We start from the raw sequence: 20,869 nt of genomic DNA on the forward strand, positions 1-20,869 counted from the left end.
GAGTATGGATTACTTTTAAATCAGAACAAACCAAGATGTTGAAAAGAGGTAGGAGAAGTAAAGAAAGATTTAAAAAAAACTCACATTTAAGTCCTTACTCAAAAATAAACATCCTTTTAACTCCACCCCTTGGTCTCATCTTTCGAAGAGAGAGCCAGAGGAAAAAAGAACTGCATTTATGTTCTTAGAAGCCAATAGCTAGCTAAGCCCCAATTTTGCAATTATGCAACACCAGCTGCCATTTCTGAACATTCACAAAGAGCTAAAAAAGGGCTCATTATGTTCCTCTGAAATCTGCTTCTCATCCTGTATTCTCTGTCTTGATGAATGTTGCAGCGAGGATCCCCGATTCCAATCACTCCTACCACCTTAATACCTTTCCTCCTCTCCTTCCCTTTCATCCCCAACCCACCCTCTGAGTTCAAGCTATCTCACTGATTGGCCTTTCCCCTCCCTCAGGCCTTAATGCCCCTAGAATCCATCGAGCAAGTAGTGCCCACAGCCATCAACCTGAAAAGCACATTTTATCATACAATGCCTTCCTTCCTTAATTAATCACCTGCACAAAACCTGTCGAGGCTTCTTTACTGACATAAAACGCAGCCTCTTTGGCTTGGCTGCATGGGCTGGAGCCCTTTATGGCCAGCCAATGCCTCCCCACCAGGCTAACCTCTTTGCACGCACACTTCTGTTCTTTACTCTCTGCAACTACCTGTGGTTTCCTGGACTTGGCTCTGTGTTTTGTTTATGTTGCTTCCTCTGCCTAAAAAGCCCTGCCCTCGTCCACCTGGCTATCAGTACATCTACAAATGTACTGATAAGCTCAACCGAGCATTTCCTTTATGAAGATTTTCCTGGTTCTCACTCATAGATACTCAAACACACATGCATGCACATCCATTTGGTCACGGAGTCCAGCTTTTTTGACTGTATACTGTTCTTAAAATATGGATTTAATGATTTCCCAGTCTCTCTAAGTAAACTAATTAGGGGCTGTTGGTTTTATATATATTTTTTCAGTTCAATTCTGTATTTCTCAAATTACTTCCATTTTCTAAAGAGTCCATTTGTTTTTTGTGGATTGTCTGATTTTTGCTGCTGGCTTTCCACACATGTCTGGTAATTGTATATCCTACTATTCAATTTACCTTTCATTTTCTAGAATGTTTTTTGAAATCTCTTATCTGTTGATAATATCCCCTTCCTCTCTCTGCTGTATGTGTTTATTTCATCTTGTACAACTACACTTTTATTTCAGGGAACTATGGGGAAGCACAATGAGTAAATAAAAATATTTGGTCCACCATCTTGGATCACAAGTCTACCCAAACATTTTAAAATTCACTAAGCCTAATAATGAAAAACAAACAAGCAAATAAACAGAAACTTCTCAAGACAGAAAATACCTAAGGATGTAGGTCAAATACAGCATGGTTAAACAATAATTATATCAAAATAACTGGAAAGCTTACAGTGAAAGTTTCTTTGAGGAAGGGCCTATGTTCTCTTTATCTTTGTATCTTCAGTGGCTAGCACAGAGCCTGACTCATAGAAGGGCATAAATAAATAGTTATTTTATAAATGCAACATCAATAATGGTGCCTGAAGAAAGCCTTCTTTTTTTATTTTTTTCCTGATCATATCCATACTAGAATATGGTTCTAATCTCGCTTCCATTCTAATAGGAAAGCAGGGATTTAAAACGGGGACAGAAAATACATGGGACTTGTTTAGAATAGATTCCTACCTTTGTTGTGTCAAGGAACAAATTTTCTCCATAGGTAAAGCTTGGTGACTGACTGTGGGACAGAAGAAAGGGTGTTGAAAAGGGAACTTCCACTTGAGGGGTTGGGAAGAGGTGGAGGAGGAAACAGCAAGTTTGGGAAGAGGAACCTTCAGCAAAATCTCAACCATTTTCACCTAGGAAATTCTGATCATCTCTCTTTTCCCATCAGAACTTCGAAAAGAAATCTTAGCCAGAAACCTCTGGTCATGCCGCCCTCCTCTAGCCCATGGATATTAAAATAATCAGCATGAGCCTCATACTTTCTTCTTCCCTTCCCACACTTCCATCTGCTCACAGGTCTTCAATCCCAAATTCAATACTCACAGTCCACAGACATGGAAATTATGCCAAATTATAAATTTAATCTATGGAATAAAACAGGATCTAGGACCAGAATCTCCCAGGAGATTACAATGAATTTTTCAGAATTTAGGTTAAAGTCTTGACTAATGAACAAAGAGTCAGGAGGTAGAATTGTTTATTTAAGACAAAATAAGACTAAATGAGAAAGTCAACAAGTTTACAGGCTCTAACTGGAGACCTAGTCTGTGGGTGGTGCTAAATACCATTTATTCCTTCCACATAAGGAGAAGGATGAGTTTTTGTTGAGTGTCAAATATCTGAACTTGTTCTGGGAATAGGAGATATAATGATGAACAAAGACCCTCACCCTTGAGGAGTTTTGAAGACTATTGGGGAACACTGACAAGCAAACAGGCAAATACAAGAAGGTGTGATAAATCAGCTATAGGGCAATCACCAGGTTCTATAGGAACAAAAAGAGGAACATATGCTTAGCATGAGGGGTCAGGGAGGTGCTCTGAGGGGAGGTGACAACTTCTCTGAAACCAGAAGTGAATAGATGTTATTCAGGGAAACTGTTGGAAGGGAGCCACCTTGGGAAGGGGAAAAAGAGTCTTACAGCAGGAGCCTTGCTAGGAACTCATTATGGCTGGAATACTGTATGGGAGGCAGGGAATGGTGAAACCTGAGGCAGGTGCAGTAAGCAGGAAAATCAGAAAGGGACTGTGCTGGTTTGGATCTATTTATGTCTCCCACAAAAGCCATGTTCTTTAATGCAATCTAGTAGGAGCAGACTTATTAGTCGTTTGATTAGGGTGGAACTATTTGATTGAGTGTTTCCATGGAGATGTGACTCACCCAACTATGGGTGAGACATTTGATTAAATTATTTCCATGGGGGTGTGGACCCCACCCATTCAGGGTGGGTCTTGACTAGATCACCAGAGTCCTTTAACAGAGCTCACAGAGGAAAGAAACTCGGAGAAGCTGAGAGAGACATTTTGGAGAAGCTAAGATATGTAATCCAGAGTTTGTCCCTGGGAGAAGCTAAGAGCCAACACAGACCCAGACGCTTGGAGACGCAGGGAGATGCAGACAGAAGGATGTTTGGAGATGCTAAGCTAAGAGGCAAAGCCCAGAGTTTGCCCTGGAGAAGCTAAGAGAGGTCCCCCGGAAGCTTAGAGAGAAACACCCCAGGAGAACAAAGCAGAGAGCCTAGAGAAGCTAAGAGAGACAGAAGCCCAGAGACAGTTTGGAAAAAGCCATTTTGAAATGCAACCTGAGAGTGAAGGACAAGCAGATGCCAGCCACGTGCCTTCCCAGCTGACAGAGGTGTTCCAGATGCCATCAGCCTTTCTTCAATGAAGGTATCCTCTTGTTGATGCCTTAGTTTGGACACTTCTATGGCCTTGGAGCTGTGGGTTTGTAACCTAATAAATCCCCTTTATAAAAGCCAGTCCATATCTGGTATTTTGCATAATGGCACCTTTAGCAAACTAGAACAGGGACTCATGCCCTACACTAAAGTGTTTGAACTTGGACAAGAGGGCAAAGAGGAGGGCAATGAAAAGGTTTAAGATTGGGATGCAACAAGATCTGGTTTACATTTTAGAATGCTCCCTCTGGCCATCTCACATAGAATGTATTAAAATATGAAATGATTCCCAGTCATGGGTGCTGGGAACTCAGGTAGGAATCTGCGGCAGTAACCTCAAGAAAGAAGAGAGTGACCCTAGACTAAAACAGTAGTAGTAGATTGGAGAGAAGAGGCTGGAATCAATTTGAAAGATCGATCAGTTTCAGAATCAACAAGGGTAGGGGGAAGAACCTAAAGCTTTGTGCAAAATATGATTTTTGTATCAGAGTCCAAGAACTCCAAAGAGTTCCACTATTCACTGCTGGGTCTCCTAGCCTGCTTCTCCTACTCTCACATCCTTTCACTATCAGGCCTCCCCTTTCTATAAAGGGCTTGTTCTTTTAACATCTGTGGTTCACTCTCCATTTCCCCCAACCCCCACCCCGAGGACAGCTTCCTGTCCTCTCCTTTCTTCCCACGCCTGCCATGTACACTTCCCAAATTCTGAGACTTTCACTACAGAGTAACTTCCTGGGAGCTTCCATAGAGGAGACCATGATATCCCTGGGTTTCCCAGGACCTTCAGAAGACTTGAGGGCAGATGCCGGGGATGGAGGTAGGGGGGCAACTCCAGGAGAATGGTCCCTCTTAAGATCTCACATCCAGTATGAGCCAAGGTCTCATCTCTTTATTTATTCTACAGATGGCCCATCAGACACTATCGAAACAATCACACATGCACGCACACACACAATGCTCTCCCCCACATGCTCCTCCAAAGGGCAAATATTAATTCTGAAAGATGATACAGTACATGAAACAGTAAGAAAAAAAGAGAAAAAAATTCCTAACTGCCTCACAATTTTCAAGGCATCTGACACAACAGAGTTGCTGTTTTATTTTCTCCATCACAGCTTTCAAATGGTGCTTCTTCAGTATTAGCAGAAATAAGAAAAGGCGTATTGCTGAACTATCTCTTCATGGTCACTCTAGATACCCAAGAACTCATTCAAAGCTTTGTGACAACCTGTTCTAAGGGCTTGATTAAATCTTGAACCAAATCTGCTCATCATCCTCTGCCTGGGATAAGGAGAGGTAGTTTTATTCTTCAGATGCATCTATGTGTTCTGTTCTTCTAGTTGAATAATTGAAATTATTCAGTGGCAGTGTGATATTATGGAAAGGACACTGGTAAGAAGACATTGGCTTAAAAATGCTAACCTCCTGATACTGAGTAAATCTCTGAGCCTTAGTTTCCTCATCAGTAAAATGATGGCTAACATGGGATTTTTTTCTTCATAATCAACTTATACTGAGTGCAAAATATATATGAAAGTAGCTGACACATAGCAGGTGTTCAAAAATATATTTATTTTGGGGGGAGTTAAAATCAGAAATCATCTAATGCAATCATTAATTCTGCATTAGCTGAAGCATGGATTGAGGTAAGATTTCCCAGGCCACGAAGCTCATTAGGGGCAGAATTGGAATAAACACCAGGTCTCATGCTTTCCTAGTTCAATGTTCTTTCCATTATTCCGTCTGGAGTATAACAAGGCAAGGGAGGCTTTCACTATATAGTCTATGCCCCAAAGACATGTTCCCCCAAAATGTCTAGGCTAAGCCAGTTCTTTTCAATATCCATGAGGTTTTGCCTTGGATGGAAAAGTTTTTTTCCAGCACCACCTATCCTATTATCCTGTTTTGAAAGGATAATCTGTCAGGCACATCAAACATTAAAAGCAGTGAGAACATTCTGAGGTTTGTAGTACATTCATGCTTCTCACTGATTAAATCTTCACTCCTGGGCTATAGACAAAAGGGAGAAGAAACTGTTCCCTTCCTCCCCTAAAAGGAGAAAAGCTTTTCAAACAGTTGGCAGCATTCACTATTTAAAGTAGAAAAATAAAAATTTCAAGCAACATCAGATGACAAAGGCAAAAAGCACATGTGTTCAGGATAAAGTTTGTTTTCTTTCAGACTAAATATTGCTGCTTCATGATTCTGAGCTATTATCATTAGAACCATTTTAAAAGGAGCTCTGAATAGGTTTCAACAAAAGACAGAATTAAAGATTAGGACCAGAACAGACTGCTTGGGAGGAATGAGAATTTTGATGGATTCCCTAACAGAGACAGGTGGTATGGCATCTGGATGACTCTACAATTTTGTTGTACAATTTAATATTTTTAAAGTGCTTTAAAATAACTTCTCCTGACAAGCATTATCATTCCAATTTTCCAAACGATGAAATAGAAACAGAAGCCAGTGCTGCAATCTGCCTTCTTCAAATAGAAAATGGCCAGTGGTTATAGATCAGAGATTGCTGAGCCTGAAATTCTATCTGGCTGTCTGAGCCTAGGGCTGGAGCTACCCCTGGTTGAGTACATCTTGGCATTTTCCAAATTAAATGAGCAAAGCTGTGCACAATTGTGACAGTTCATCCAGATAATTCGGGTCAGAATCTCCCTGTGACCCTGTAATCTCAAAAACAAGGTAGGCTGAAGTAGTTAACAAATCCATAATTTTATGTTTAACTTTACTGAGGTGGGTCCTACATGGAAAGGGAAGGGAAGGGCTTTAACTCACATTTGATTGTGCTGAGGTGAAGTAATGAGAGTGATAGGGAATGTTACTTATGTAAAAATGTTGCATTTTAATTTCATTGTTTATGAATTTTTCAATGTTTTGATTTTTTTTAATAAATCCAGAGGCAAGTTACAATGTTACCTATATCTTTAATTTGAACAATTCTCCTCAGTGAAGAATTTTTTTTATGCCTATGCCAGAGAAGTCTTTCACTGTGAACACAACCTGAAATCTTGCTTCTTAAAATAATCAGCTCCCAAGGACTCTCCACACTGGCCCAGCTGTAAAGGCCAACGGAAGGAGAGTGCCTGTCACATCCCTCAGATGTTGCTCAATGTCTGTACTCATCAACAAGAAATACAAAACAGCCTGTTTTTCCTCCTTAGCCTCTCTCTCTCAACAAAATACATGAGGACTTGAGGGAGCAGAGCAAAACACGGGCAAATGACTCAGTGGAAACCTTGAATGTTTACTAAGATCTTCTGCAGCATCCCAGACCAAACACCTTGGGTTGAGGGCCCCCCTCCCACAGCCTGACTCACGTTGGAGAAGCCTTATGGGTGTGGTTAGCCTGAAGTCTGCTATCTGGAGACTCTTGGTTAATGGTGGAGGTGTTGACTTTTTCAGGTCTTCCATGTTTGTTGGTTTTTTGTTTTGTTTTGTTTTGTTTTGGGGGGGCCTGTAAATGATTGTAAATTAAGTGCTCAATAACAAACATTTGGAAAGGATAGAAAAGGTTTTTTTTAAAAAAACAGGGGGAAAGTAATCACCCATAATCCCACCCAGAACCAACCATGGTTAACACTTTGGTCATTTCTTCCAGACCAGGATTTCCCAACCTCAGCATTATTGACAGTTGGGGCCAGGTAATTCTTGGTTGTAGGTGTTTCCTGTGCATTGTAGGATGCTTTGCAGCATCCCTTGTCTCTACCCACTAGATGCCAGTAGCATTCCATTCCAGTCCCCCAATCGTGACATCCAAAATGTCTCCAGACTTTGTCAAATGTCCCTCATTGAGAACCACTGTTTTAGATCATATGTTTTTGGGAACTAAGAGTGTTGAGTTGAGGTTTATGAATGGAAAAATTTTAGGAAGTTCCTTAGGGAGAATTCAGTCCAGTCTTCCATTTCACAAGTGAGAGGGCTCACAGAGAAATGACTCGTGCAAAGTCACCCTGTAGATTAGTGACAACAGTTGGGCTTCTGATCCATCCCTCTTCCCACTATTCTCTGTGTAAATCTTGTAATTCTTACTTGATAGTGACACGTGTATGTCACAGTCAAAGTTGTCTTTGTCCCTGGCTCTTGAATTTCAACCCACTACCATTCCTAGTGTGAGGTGTGATTCCTCCCTGCTCTGGCCAACAATGACCCATTGGTCACATGGGTGGTAAAAGATTCTCTTTTACTAAAAGGAAATCTCGTTTTCTTATCTTATAGCCCTTTTGCCGAGGGAAGCTTGGAAGAAACCCCCAGAAGTTCTAGTGTTTCAGAACTTAGTGCCCCTCTTTTTTTCTGCTCCTTGTTAGTTTTCTGTCTTCTTAGAGCAATAATCCAGTGGTTTAGAATACCTTTTTCTTCCTTCTTTGTTCTGACCCATTAATCTCAATATTAGACCTAAATTTCTCCTCGTTTGTCTCTCCTGGAAAGCCTCTGCTTCTGTTCATATTCAGACCTCCATCATCTTTCAACTGGACCAAGGGAAAAGTCTCCCAAACACCTCTTTGCTTCAGCCTTTTGCTGCTCTATAATCCACAATCCATTCTTCATCAAACTCTTATCTTTTCAAAATGAAAATCAGACCATGCCACTCCTGATTAAAATCCTCCCATGACTTTCCATTGCATTTAAAGTCCACATTCTTTGCCAAGGCCTACAAGGCCTTCCTCCCTCCCACAAATGCTCCCTTCATCTCTCATCTCCCCTCTCTATTCAGATGATCTTAGCCTTATGGCTGTTCTTGAATATTCCACATTCCACCCATATCAGGGTCTTCTCCAGTGAGCATCTCTCTTCCTGGAATGCTCTTCCTCCAGATGTTCCTGTGACTGGCTCCTTACATTTAGGCTTCATCTCAAAAGTCACTTCCCCCTGTTGATGTAGCCTCCTCAGTCACTCTGGATCACGTTGCCCACTTTCAATGCCTTCATAGTATTTACCTTTATCAAAATGATTCTCTTTATTAGTTTACTTTTTATTATCTTTCTCTCCCTTGCCCCATACCAGAATGTGTCTATTTTGTTCACTGCTATATCCCTATTCCCCACAACAATGTGTTGCAGATGGTATTAGATGCTCAATAAATAAATTTGAATGCATGAGTAATTGATTGAATAGGAAACCTAGGGCACTTATGCATACAGAACTCGCATCCTTCCCTAACATCCCTCACCCCTCCTATTTGAAACCTCTTTCTACCCTCTGTTCCATCTTCATTGTACTAACCTAATATAGTAAGGCAGAGTCATACCCAAAACATAAAAGTGCTCTTTTGGTGACACTGATTTAATAATTTGTGCCCTATCTGAGTCTGAAACAATCAGTTAGATTCTGTAAAAATTTCCCAGTTTTGTAAGATGTCATTAATAGCCCTGATTTTTTTTAAAATCTTAGTCATGGATTCATTTACCTGAATAGCATCATCTAATAGCCAGGCCCAAAGCCAAAAGGACCAGAGGAAGCATGGTTACTAAGAGAACTCAAATTATTTGCGTGGGTTTACTACTACCTCTTCCAGATATTATGAGAACAAATGAGATAATATCTGTGAAGTGTTTTCATCTTAATAGGAAACATTCATATATATGAAAAATAATGCTATTGGTTTTCTGCCATGGTAATGACTCATTTATATACCTGTTACTAATAACTATATTAAGGTCAAATTGTGTGTAATTCTCAAAATTCAAAGGGAAATCCAATTCCTTAGGGCATTTACTCAAGAGATCCTAACTCAAAAGTTAAGACTATTCAGGAATAAAGGCAGTGAGTAAGTTTCAGTAATTTTCTCCATTCTTTACTCTCTGGGGCTTTTTATCTGTCATCCCAGAATATGGAACATTGGTGAGTCAGAAAGACCCTTAAAAATCACCTGGTCCAACCACCTGATTTTACAGATGAGAAAGCAACACTCACAAAGTCATATACCAAGGTCCTTCAGGCTTGTTAGTGGTTGAGGAAGCCTAGCACCAGTTTCCCCCACTTCTACTCCAGAAATTGTTCTGTCATACCCACTGCTCCTCACATGTTATTCTATTTCCCTTCTCTAGCTTTCAAAAGTCAAGATACAAACCAGGAAGGGGGAGTAAAAGGTAAGATCAAGATATCGCCAAGAAATAAACACATAGTTTCTTCTTAATTTTTTCAGCTTTCAGTCTTTTGATGAGAAATAACCACTCTCCTTAAGTATGCAAATATGCGTCTGGAAAGAATTCACATCAACATACTCAATATTTTTTTTTAAATCTGGCTAACTCTGACTCCAGCCCTGTGGAATACTCTGAAAGCTGGAACAACACTTGATCCAGTATTAGCCTGGGGGAAAAAAATTAAACTTAAAAAGGAGTTTTGGTAGGAAAGAGTCAACTCATCTTTAATTATTCTGCTACAAGTGATCATAGCTGAGAAAAACCAAAGACCAAAAGACATCACCCAATACTTGGGACCAGTCAATTTCACGGTGTTTTAGATTCATGACATCTTAAATTCCTAGGGCTGCTGTAAATAAAGTACCACAAACTGGATAGCTTTAATAAAACAATAGAAATTTATTGTGTCACAATTCCGGATGCTAGAAGTCTGAAATCAAATCTGCTTTTGCCTCATCTGGTGTTTCATCAGCAATCCTTGGGCTTCAATCTCTGCTGCAGTCACCACATGGCGTTCTCCTGTGTCTCTGTCTCTGTCCAGTTCTCCCCTTTTTATAAGGACCAGTCATACTGAATCAGGTCCCATCCTAATCCAGTTTGGCCTCCTGGTAACTAATGACATTTTTGAAGATCCTATATCCATTAGAGTCATAGTCACAGGATCAGAGGTTAGGACTTAAACATATCTCTTGGGGGGACACAATTCAACCCATAACAAATGGAAATAGAAGAATAGAGACTAATGCCTACTGTTTAAAGTTTCCCAGCTGCTAAAACAAATACCAAACAGTGGGCTGGCTTAACAACAGGAATCTATTGGTTCATAGTTTCAGAGGCCAGAAGGTTTGCCTCTTCCCAGGGTCAGTATCTTCTGGTCGGCCAGCAATCTTTGGGGCCTTGGTTTCTCCATCGCATGGCAATGCACATGGTGGCAACTTCACTTACTTTTCTCTTCCTCGGGTTCTAGCAATTCAATAGGGTAGGAAGGCGATTTCCCAGTAACGTGGTGAGTCTTGGTTTATAGTGCCCTACCAGGCCCAAGCTGCTTCTCTCTCCATCTGACTTTCACTCTGCTTATAAAGAACACAAGTAATCTGGATTAAAGCCCAACCTGATTCAGTTGGGCTACACCTTAATTGAAGTAACAGAAGAGATCTTATTTATAATGGGTGCACACCTACAGAACCAGGTTGGGACCTGAATATGCCTTGTGAAGGGACACAACTCAATCTCCAACACCTATAAAATATCAAGGCTATGAAGAATCAAAAGTCAAGAGTGTATGCTGTAGATAATGGAAGAAAATATTAAGTTAGTTGCTTTCTACTCTATTTGAGAACGCAAAGCAATTGTAAGTAATTTTTTTTTTATGGATTTCCATTTGTAAAAGTTAAAAGAAATACTCATTACTCAGGCTTAAACTTCAATTGACCTGAAAACTGAATTTCTTTTCGGATAGCTATAGAATACAATAGTACTTACAAAAAGTATATTTTTAATGCATTGAAAGCACAAATTGAGATAGCTCCATAGAGAACCAATAGTATTATTTCTAACATTCTGTGCCTAAAGCTGCAGAAATCCAATTGTCCTTAGAAGAAAACACTAGATGATGGTAGCCATAGTAGTTGCTCTGCACTGAACTGGCCAATTCTCAACTGTTAATACAAGACAGATTAATTTAAAATAAGTTTTTAACTGTCCAAGCTGGGGAGAAAAATGTATCAGCAGAAGTACAGGCAAGCTTTGATAAAATATGAGCACACTGCCTTGATGGAATTCTTTCTCTTCTGTTTCATGCTTTGTTTTATTCCTTTTTTGTCCTTCCACCAAAACTAGCAGTAGAGAAGAGTAGAGAATTTATAACTGGGTTATTTCACAAATATATGGATATCTTTTTAAATAGAGTAGAGCTTAAGTGAGCTTAACTCCATATTCAGTTTTCTTCACCATAGAATGGTTAAATGGCAGGGAAAAAAAAAAAGAAAAAAGAAAAAAACAGTATGGTGACAGATAAGTGAATATGTTTTGTATCTGGAGCTCTATGCTTAGATTTTTAACTGGAATTGAACTCTAAAAAGCATATTCTAGGCAACCTTGACAATTGTGTTAGTGCAGATATATAATTTGTAAATTTAAAAATATATCTTTATCATATGTAGAAAGAAGACATAAAGCATTGAGATGTGCTGACACTGATCCCTTTTTTTTAATATGATAAATAGATCGGCCATATACATCAGAACAGAAACAATCATAATATGATAAAATGTAGTTACTATCATACCTTGGGATAAGCAGAACAGGTAGTTGGTTGGTTTGTTTTACAAACAGCAAATAATTCCCTGTAATTATCATTTCCTTGCCTGCAAAGTATTCTTATTAAGTATTCTCTTTAATCAAAACTTTAGCTAATCGTAAATGAATAATGCAAAGATATTTTTCCAGGTCTCTTGTGTTCCATGTTAACGAACTTGCACTATAACCAAAGTGCCCTGCCATAATTTAAAGTTCAAATAAGAGCGATGATGCATCCCCATAAAAGTGCTTGAATCCTCCTCCCCCTATACAGGTAATGACAAGAACTTCAGAGGCCCATTGGTCTCCTCTAGGATCTCAACCCTTCTCCATTAGTTGCCCAGAGGTCCCTTAGCACTTACCAGTGTCTTTGGGGGAAGTTCTTTACAAGTTGGCCCTTTCTTAGCACACAGACTGGAATGGAGAGAGACGAGTGCAAGTCTGTCCAAAGCACAGACTCTCTGCAGTAGCTAAGATTCAGGAGCTTGTTCTGTGGAAAGGCCTCTAGGCAAACAAGCCCAGATTCAGGGGGCCTTTCTATTCTTTATCTCCTTGCTTACATTTGGGTTACAATGGACCAGGATCACTGCTCACCACTGAGTTCAAATTCCTCTGGCAGAAGGATGCTAATGGCGGGAATGGCTCGAAACAATGGCTACAAGGTCATAGAGCCTGATCCATTCCAGCCAAGCTCTCCTCAAAAGATCTGGTCAAGAGAGCAGTGGCAAACACTGAATCTTCTGCTCCATCTGCTTCTATGGGTTCTAGCAATTCAACGAGGCAGGGAGGTGACTTCCCAGTAATATGTTGAGTCTGGGCTTATAGTGCCCTCCACGCCCAAGCTGAAAGGATTACTTTTGTGGTTTCCTTTGTTTTTTTGTTTTGTTTTTTTCTTTTTCTTTCTTTCTTGTTTTATTTTATTTTATTTTATTACCATCAACTTTTGTTTTAGATAAACCGCCACATCTTAGGGCATAAAGCTGCCACAGAGGAGCTAGGCACGTTGGTTCCAGGGCCCATTGTTCTGGTTTCCTATTGCTGCTACAAAAAATTTCTACAAATTTAGGGGCTTAAAACAATACAAATGTATTATCTTATAGTTCTGAAGATGAGAAGTCCAAAATCAGTCCCACTGGGCTAATATCAAGGTGTCAGCAGGGCTGTACTCCTTTTGGAAGGATCAAATTCCTTACCTTTTTCAGCTTTTAGAGGCTTTCCCATATTCCTTGGCTTGTGGCCCCTTACTCCATTGTCAAATCCATCAGTGTAATATCTTTAAATATCTTTGTGAATATGACCTCTGCTTCCATTGTCACGTCTCCTTCTCTGACTCTCCTGCATCTCTCTTTCCCTTATAAGAACCCTTGTGAGTACATTAAGCTCACCCAGGTAATACAGGATAATCTCCCCATCTCAAAATCCTAACTTAATCACATCTGCAAAGTTCTTCTGCCACGTAAGGTAACATATTCACAGGTTCTGGGGATTAGGACGTGGACATCTTTAGGGGACCACTATTCTGCCCTCCACACCCACATCCTTTTTTATTCCCTGCGTCTACTTCCTAGGACTGGAGGAGCTGTAATTTCAAATCCTCAAATTACGAAAAGGTCTTGCTTTACGTTTATGTCAGGACATCAGAACTAATTGCCCTGCATTTCCTCAGTTAATTCAACTTAATATCCGCCTTCATTTAAATGTAAAATGGCTAGGTTTACTAAAGAAGAGAAAACAGACATTCTTCAATGAAATGTAATTTCTGATGAGCACTGTGATGGTTAGGTTCATGTGTCAACTTGGCCAGGTGATGGTACCCAGCTGTCTGGTCAAGCAAACACTGGCCTAACGATTGCTGTGAGGACATTTGTGGCTGGTTAATAAACCAACAGGCTGGTTTATTAAATCATCAGTCAATTGGCTGCAGCTGTTACTGATGACTCACCAAAGGGCGTGTCTTCCACAATGAGAGAATGTAATTGACTGGATTTAATCCAATTAATCAGTTGAAGACTTATAAGCGAGACAGATAGAGGACCTTCACTTCTTCTTTGGTTGCCCAGTGAAGCACTTCCTGAGGAGTTCGTCAAAGTTGCCGGTTCGTTTCTTGAGGAGTTCATCGGACATCTTTCTTGGAGTTGACAGTTTGCTCATTGCTCTACAGAATTTGGACTCATGCATACCCACAGTTGCGTGAGTCACTTTTACAAATCTGATAGTCAGAGACACCTCTCATTGATTCTGTTTCCCTAGAGAACCCTAACTAATACAAGCACCCTTGTCTTAGTTTCTCAAGCTGCTATGAAAAATACAACACAGTGGGTTGGTTTATACAATAGGAGTTTATTAGCTTGTGGTTTTGAGGCTAGAAGTCCAAAATCAAGATATTGGCAAGTCTTGCTTTCTCCCAAACATCTGTAGCATTCTTGCGCTGGCTACTGGCAATTCTTGGGGTTTCTTGGCATTTTAGTTTTCTAGGCTGCTTAAAGCAGGCACCATGAAATGAGTTGGCTTAAACAATCGGAATTTATTAGTTTACAGTTTGAGGCTGAGAAAATGTCCAAATCAAGGCATCCTTAAGGCGATGCTTGCTTACTGAAGACCAGCTGCTGCGATCCTCAGTTCCTCTGCTACATGGGAAGGCAAATGGCAGTGTCTGCTGGTCTCTCCCTTCTCTTCTGGGTTTTGTTGATTGCAGCTTCTTGCGTCCCTGTTTTCTCCCTGTTTCTGGACTCACTCCCTTTATAATGGACTCCAGTAAGAGGTTAAGTCCCATTCAGACTGAGATGGGCCACAACTTAACTGAAGTAGCCCCATCAAAAGGTCCTACTTACAATGGGTCCACATCCACAGGTATGGATTAAATCCAAGAACATGTTTGTCTGGGGTACACAAAGCTTCAAACCATGACAGTGTACAATAGCTGGCCTTGCATGCACTTTCAGTGAGTAATAAAACTCAGAGAAAAGGTTTGTGACTAAAGATGCTACTTGGAAGCACCAGGCCCTGGAGATCTAATGCTCCTTATGAACTATTCTAAAATCCTCATTCATTTATCCCAAAAATATTTATCACATGCCCACTATGTGCCAGGCATTGTGCTTGGCACTGAACATAAGGTGAACAGAAGGCATGTCGTTCCTTCAGTCATGGAGAGAAAAAACTGCAATCTAGTGGAAGAGACAGACACCACAAATAAACACTCGAATATATAATTGAAAATTGTTAGAAAGGTTCTAGAGGAGATAAACAGGATTTGATGTTTGAGATTAAATGGATAGGAACTGGCACAGGTAGCAAAACTCTCAAGAGCAGTTTTGCACCATGGGCTAAAGTGGTACATTGTCTTTAAACAGTTTAAAAGCAACAATAAAAATAGCTAAAATCAGTGTGCTTTTTATTATCACCATGTACTGGCAATTCTAAATAATGTCAGTGGTAAAATACTCCTCCTGGTAAAAATGTTTCATTGGGTCTACATTCTAAACAGCTGTTGTGGATACTGTCAAATTTTAATAATATGCATGTAAGCCAAAAATTAGCACATTTTTATTACTTACCCTTTAATAAGCACTGTATTCTGCATGGAAGTTAATTTGAAGAGTTCCCAGTTATACAATCAGTTCCCAACACATGAGCACTTGGCTACATGCATTTGTTTCTAGATTAGGTTCATGGGGGTTAAGAATCATTTGAGTTAGCTTTGGGCTATTTGTGTCTCTGCTTAGTTTACCAGTGCTGCTATAACAAACACAGTAGATCGCTATGAGGTGTAACAAATACCACAGATTGGTTAGGTTAAACAACAGGAATTCGTTGTCTCACAGTTTTGGAGGCTAGAAGTCCAAATCAAGGTGTCAGTAGGCCATGCTTTCTCTTAAGTCTGTATCTGGTGGTGGCTTTCCAGCAATCCACAACTCAATCTCCGCCTCATCACATGGCCATCTGTCTCCTCTGTCTCCTGCTATGCCTCTGCTTATAAGGTCTCAGTCATACTGGATAAGGTCCATCCTAATTCAGTTTGGCCTCATCTTTAATAACATCTTCAAAGGTCCTATTTACAAATGAGTTCACATCCACAGAACTGAGCATTAGGACTTGACCATGTCTTTGTGGGGTCATGATTCTTTCCATAAAAATCTCCAAGTCTGGTTCTTTTTCATAGCACTTTGTCTTCCTGATGTTTCACACCATGATCAAATGTGTGAAGTGCTCAGTTTGTAGCCATATTGAGGGCAGCTAATTTGAAAGAAAGGACTCATTTTGGGGATTCTCTCCTATTTTCAGGATAATGTCTGCTGGAGTCACAGAAAAGTCATAGGACAACTGTATTGAGATGGACTGGATATGCCCCTCTCCTATGGTCAAGGATAACACAACGCTGCAACTATGGCTGATAGAATGGTGTGTGGGTAAAAATCACAGAAGTTAATCCTGAATTTTTATTTGTGAATCATTTATCAACACTTTGAAGAGTTCTCTCTCTGGCAAGCCTTTCTTCATATATAATGTGTATTCTTGTTTGCTAATGCTGCCAGAATGCAAAACACCAGAAATGGATTGGCTTTTATAATGGGGATTTATTTGGTTACAAAGTTATAGTCTTAAGGCCATAAAGTGTCCAAGGTAAGGCATCAACAATTGGGCACCTTCACTGGAGGATGGCCAATGGTGTCCAGAAAACCTCTGTTAGCTGGGAAGGCACATGGCTGGCATCTGCTCCAAAATTCTGGTTTCAAAATGGCTTTCTCCCAGGACATTCCTCTCTAGGCTGCAGTTCCTCAAAAACGTCACTCTTGGTTGCTCTTGGGGTGTTCGTCCTCTCTTAGCTTCTTCAGAGCAAGAATCCACTTTCAACAGCCATCTTCAAACTGTCTCTCATCTGCAGATACTCTCCCAGCCCCTGTGCATTCTTCAAAGTGTCCTTCTTGGCTATAGCTCCCCTTCAAAATGTCACTCTCAGCTGCACTGAGTTCCTTCTGTTTGTCAGCTTATTTATATTGCTCCAGTGATTTAATTTACACCCACCCTGAAAGGGTGGGGTAACACCTCCATGGAAATTATCCAATCAGAGTCATCACCCACAGTTGGGTGGGGTGCATCTCCATGGAAACACTAAAAGAATTACAATCTAATTAACACTGATAGGTCTGCCCACATAAGATTACGTCAAAGGTAATGGTGTTTGGGGGAACATAACACATTCAAACTGGTACAATGTGTTTCGGAATCTTGGAGAAAAATGCATTCATTCTTTTCATCAATTTTGAAAAGTCATTGATGGAAAATGCTGCAGATACAGGTATAACAGTGAAAAGGCTTTCACAGACACAATAGGATGATCATTTTGAATCTGTACACATAAAGACAAATTTTGAAAAGTTAATCCTAACCTTTGAAGTATTATATGATCCAAACGAAAACAAGGACACAAGAGGATCAGTCAGATTTTGCTCTCTGCTGAGGCTACTTCTCTTTTCTGAGTCCACTATGGAGTGAAGGTTTAGTTATCAGACCCACAAAAAATTTGCAAACAGACACAATTGGCCTGAATAATATGCAATGAAACACCAAGTTTTAAGTTTTCCTTGAAGATCAGTGCAGAGAGATTGTGGAAAAGGCCAATAGCTATGCAACAACAGATATTTTAAAAATGGACATTTACACAGAAAAAAGAATCAAATTTTGAAGAATAATGCCAGCAGCAACAAAATATGCTGTTCTTACATCACCAGAAGAAATCAAAAGTGCAATGTTTGAATGCCGTGATGGTTTTCACCAAGAACTGGACACTGTTCTAAAGCAATGAGTCAAATAATCTCAAAGCTCACTATCATTCAATGATTTTCTCTGACTTTTTACTGAAAAAAAAACTCCCAAAGTTTTTACCAAATGTAACATAAACTTAAGATGAATTTTCTTGTGAAGATATTTTAGTTGAAATATTTTGAGTGAAGAATCATTTGAAAGCCCCTAGAATAGATCTCAGGGAAGCAAAGACATGGCCAATTTTACAATTTCTGGAAATTACAGTGAAATAGGATTTTTATGATTCTGCCAAAATTATCCTTTTGTTTAAGATTTTCTGAACTATCTGTATATCTGTTGCTTCATGTGAAAGAAACCTTTCAAAATTAAAATTAATAAAAATTGTTCTTTGACTATCAATGAAGACAGATTGACAAATCTGTTTATACTGTCTAGTGAACCTGAATATTCAAAGATCAATTTTAATGAAGTCACTGACAAATTTGCAGAATTTAAGTCTTGAAAACAGAAGCTATAATATCATTCATTATGATGACAAACCAAAATATAGATATAAGGTTTTTGAGTTTCTTTAACCCCCTTTTCAAGAAATACATTAATGTAATTACAAAGTATTAATCCTGAAGAATGAGAAAGAACCATCTAAAGAGCAAGGGCTAAGATCGTTCCATGTAGAAGGACCAGCAAGTGCAAAGTCCTGAATGATGAAAGAGAAGGTGAATGTGGCTGTGCCAGTTTGTATGTATTATATCCCCCAAAACGCCATTATCTTTGACGCAATCTTGTGTGGGCAGACATATTAGTATTGATTTTGTAATTCTTTCAGTGTTTCCATGGAGATGTGCCCCACCCAACTGTGGGTGATAACTCTGACTGGATAATTTCCATGGAGGTGTGGCCCCACCCAGTCAGCATGGGCCTTGATTACTTTACTAGAGCACTATATAAGCTCAGACAGAAGGAGCCAGCTTGCTACAGCCAAGAGGGACACTTTGAGGAATGCCCAGGAGCTGAGAGAGGAGCTGCAGATGAGAGACAGTTTGAAGACAGCCGTTGAAAGCAGACTCTTGCTCTGGAGAAGCTAAGAAAGGACAAACACCCTAAGAGCAACTGAGAGTGATATTTTGAAGAGGAGCTGCAGCCTAGAGAGGAACATCCTAGGAGAAAACCATTTTGAAACCAGAACTTGGAGCAGACACCAACCATGTGCCTTCCCAGCTAACAGAGGTTTTCTGGACGCCATTGGCCATCCTCCAGTGAAGGTATCCGATTGTTGATGCCTTACCTTAGACACCTTATGGCCTTAAGACTGTAACTTTGTAACCAAATAAACCTCCTTTAGAAAAGCCAATCCATTTCTAGTGTTTTGCATTCCAGCAGCATTAGCAAAGTAGAACAGTGGCTAAAGCATTCTGTGTGACATGGAGAGTGTCTTGAGGTGTGACTGGAGAAGCAAACATGGGCCGTATCATATAGCACCTTATGTACTATGGCAACAAATTCAAAATTTATTTTAAGCAAAGAAGAGCCTACTGAAGCATTTTAAGCAGGAAAGTGATATGATCAAGGGAATAACAGTGATTTCAAGAAGTTTCTTCCTGCCTTCGGATGTTTTGAGCTAGCCATCACTTATTTCTGAGAAGTACATGGAAACCAGGAAATCAGGAAATTTTCATCCATCAAGCTTCCTATTCTAAAGTAAATGTCCACCAAACTGTCCTGGAAAGCTTCCAGGCCCTTTAAGAGTGGTTTAGTTATTCAAACAATTCATTCAGACAAATATTTATTCAGTATCTAATGTTCAGTAGGCTATGAATAATTCAAAAGGACAAAATTTGACACCTAGAAGTTTTAAATTTGGTTGGAGAGATTAAGATATAGATGTTAGAGATTAGGGTGTAAGGACTGGTTAAGTGACAATGCTGGTCTATATAAGACTTGGTGTCAACATCAGCTGCTAACACAATAAGGGCCATTGACATTTCACAAAGGGTAGCCATCCATGCAGGTGACAGAAATCAATAATCAGGGGGCTGGAAATGGAAAATGAAGAGCAGTTTATTTTTTGAAAAGGGGAAAAGGAGGAGAGAGGCAAATTTGAACAGAAGAAAAACCAATCACACTCGGGGCCTGGCCAAGTCCAAAACCGGGTCAGGAGTTTTGATGAGCATTGGCAGTATTGGTCATTGGATTTAATGGAGGCAGAAGAGCTAACTTGAACAGAACAACTAATCACTACACTTGCATCAACTCACTTAAGCCTCGTAACAACCCTATGAAGAGGTACTATTTCTACCTCCATTTTACAGGTAAGAAACCCAAGGCATACAGTAGTTATGTAACTTGCCTCAGTCACAGGCTAGCACATTGCAATTCTGAGTTTCAAGCCCAGGTAGCTCAGCTGCACACCCTGTGCTTTTGAACACTATAGTTTCTGGCCTCTTCCATGAGCACCTGCAGTTCCTGACAATCAAATGGAGGGGCATCACAATGACCAAGACAAGGTCTGGGAACAATACCTAGGGGCAAAAGTAAATAACTACCAACAAGTCACTGCAGAGACAGAGTCGGATTGCAAGGACAAGCAGGCTTAAGAGCCAACTTCAAAACAGTAAGGATGAGCATATATATGCATTGAGAGCAGGTTCTGGAAAGGCATAGTGCTTGACTTGGAAAGGGAATGGGAGTAAAAGGGAAAAAAGTCAAAGAGTAAACAAAACTTAAGATAAGCCCTCCTGAGACAGATTCCTGGCAGAAAGCTGGTCTGGCTGCCCCTGATTTCACTCCTCATGTGGCTACCTCTTGCTTGCATCTTAGGGAAGTCATGCCAGCTCTGACAAGGGAGTAAGTGAAATGGTAGAGATCGAGCATGAAATGCTTAAAGCCCACCAAGCAACCCATCTCTCTATCTCCTTCCCTGTCTTGTGGAATAAATGTCAAGTATTAGGAGATAAGAAACAAGACAAACCAGAGATGTCAGAATATGGAACACTGACATTCAGGATGAGTGCCTGGAATTGAATCTTGAAGGCAATACGGAGCCACTGACAGCTCTTGAGGACAAAATTGGCATATCAAGTACCGTCATCTGACTATGGTTTAAAGGGTGAAGTAGAGGAAAGAAAGAAAGGCAATAAGCAGAAAAATTTTAATGTAACCAAAGAAAGAGAACATGTAACTCTG

This window comes from Choloepus didactylus, chromosome 10 (assembly GCF_015220235.1).
Source record: "Choloepus didactylus isolate mChoDid1 chromosome 10, mChoDid1.pri, whole genome shotgun sequence".
NCBI lineage: Eukaryota > Metazoa > Chordata > Mammalia > Pilosa > Megalonychidae > Choloepus > Choloepus didactylus.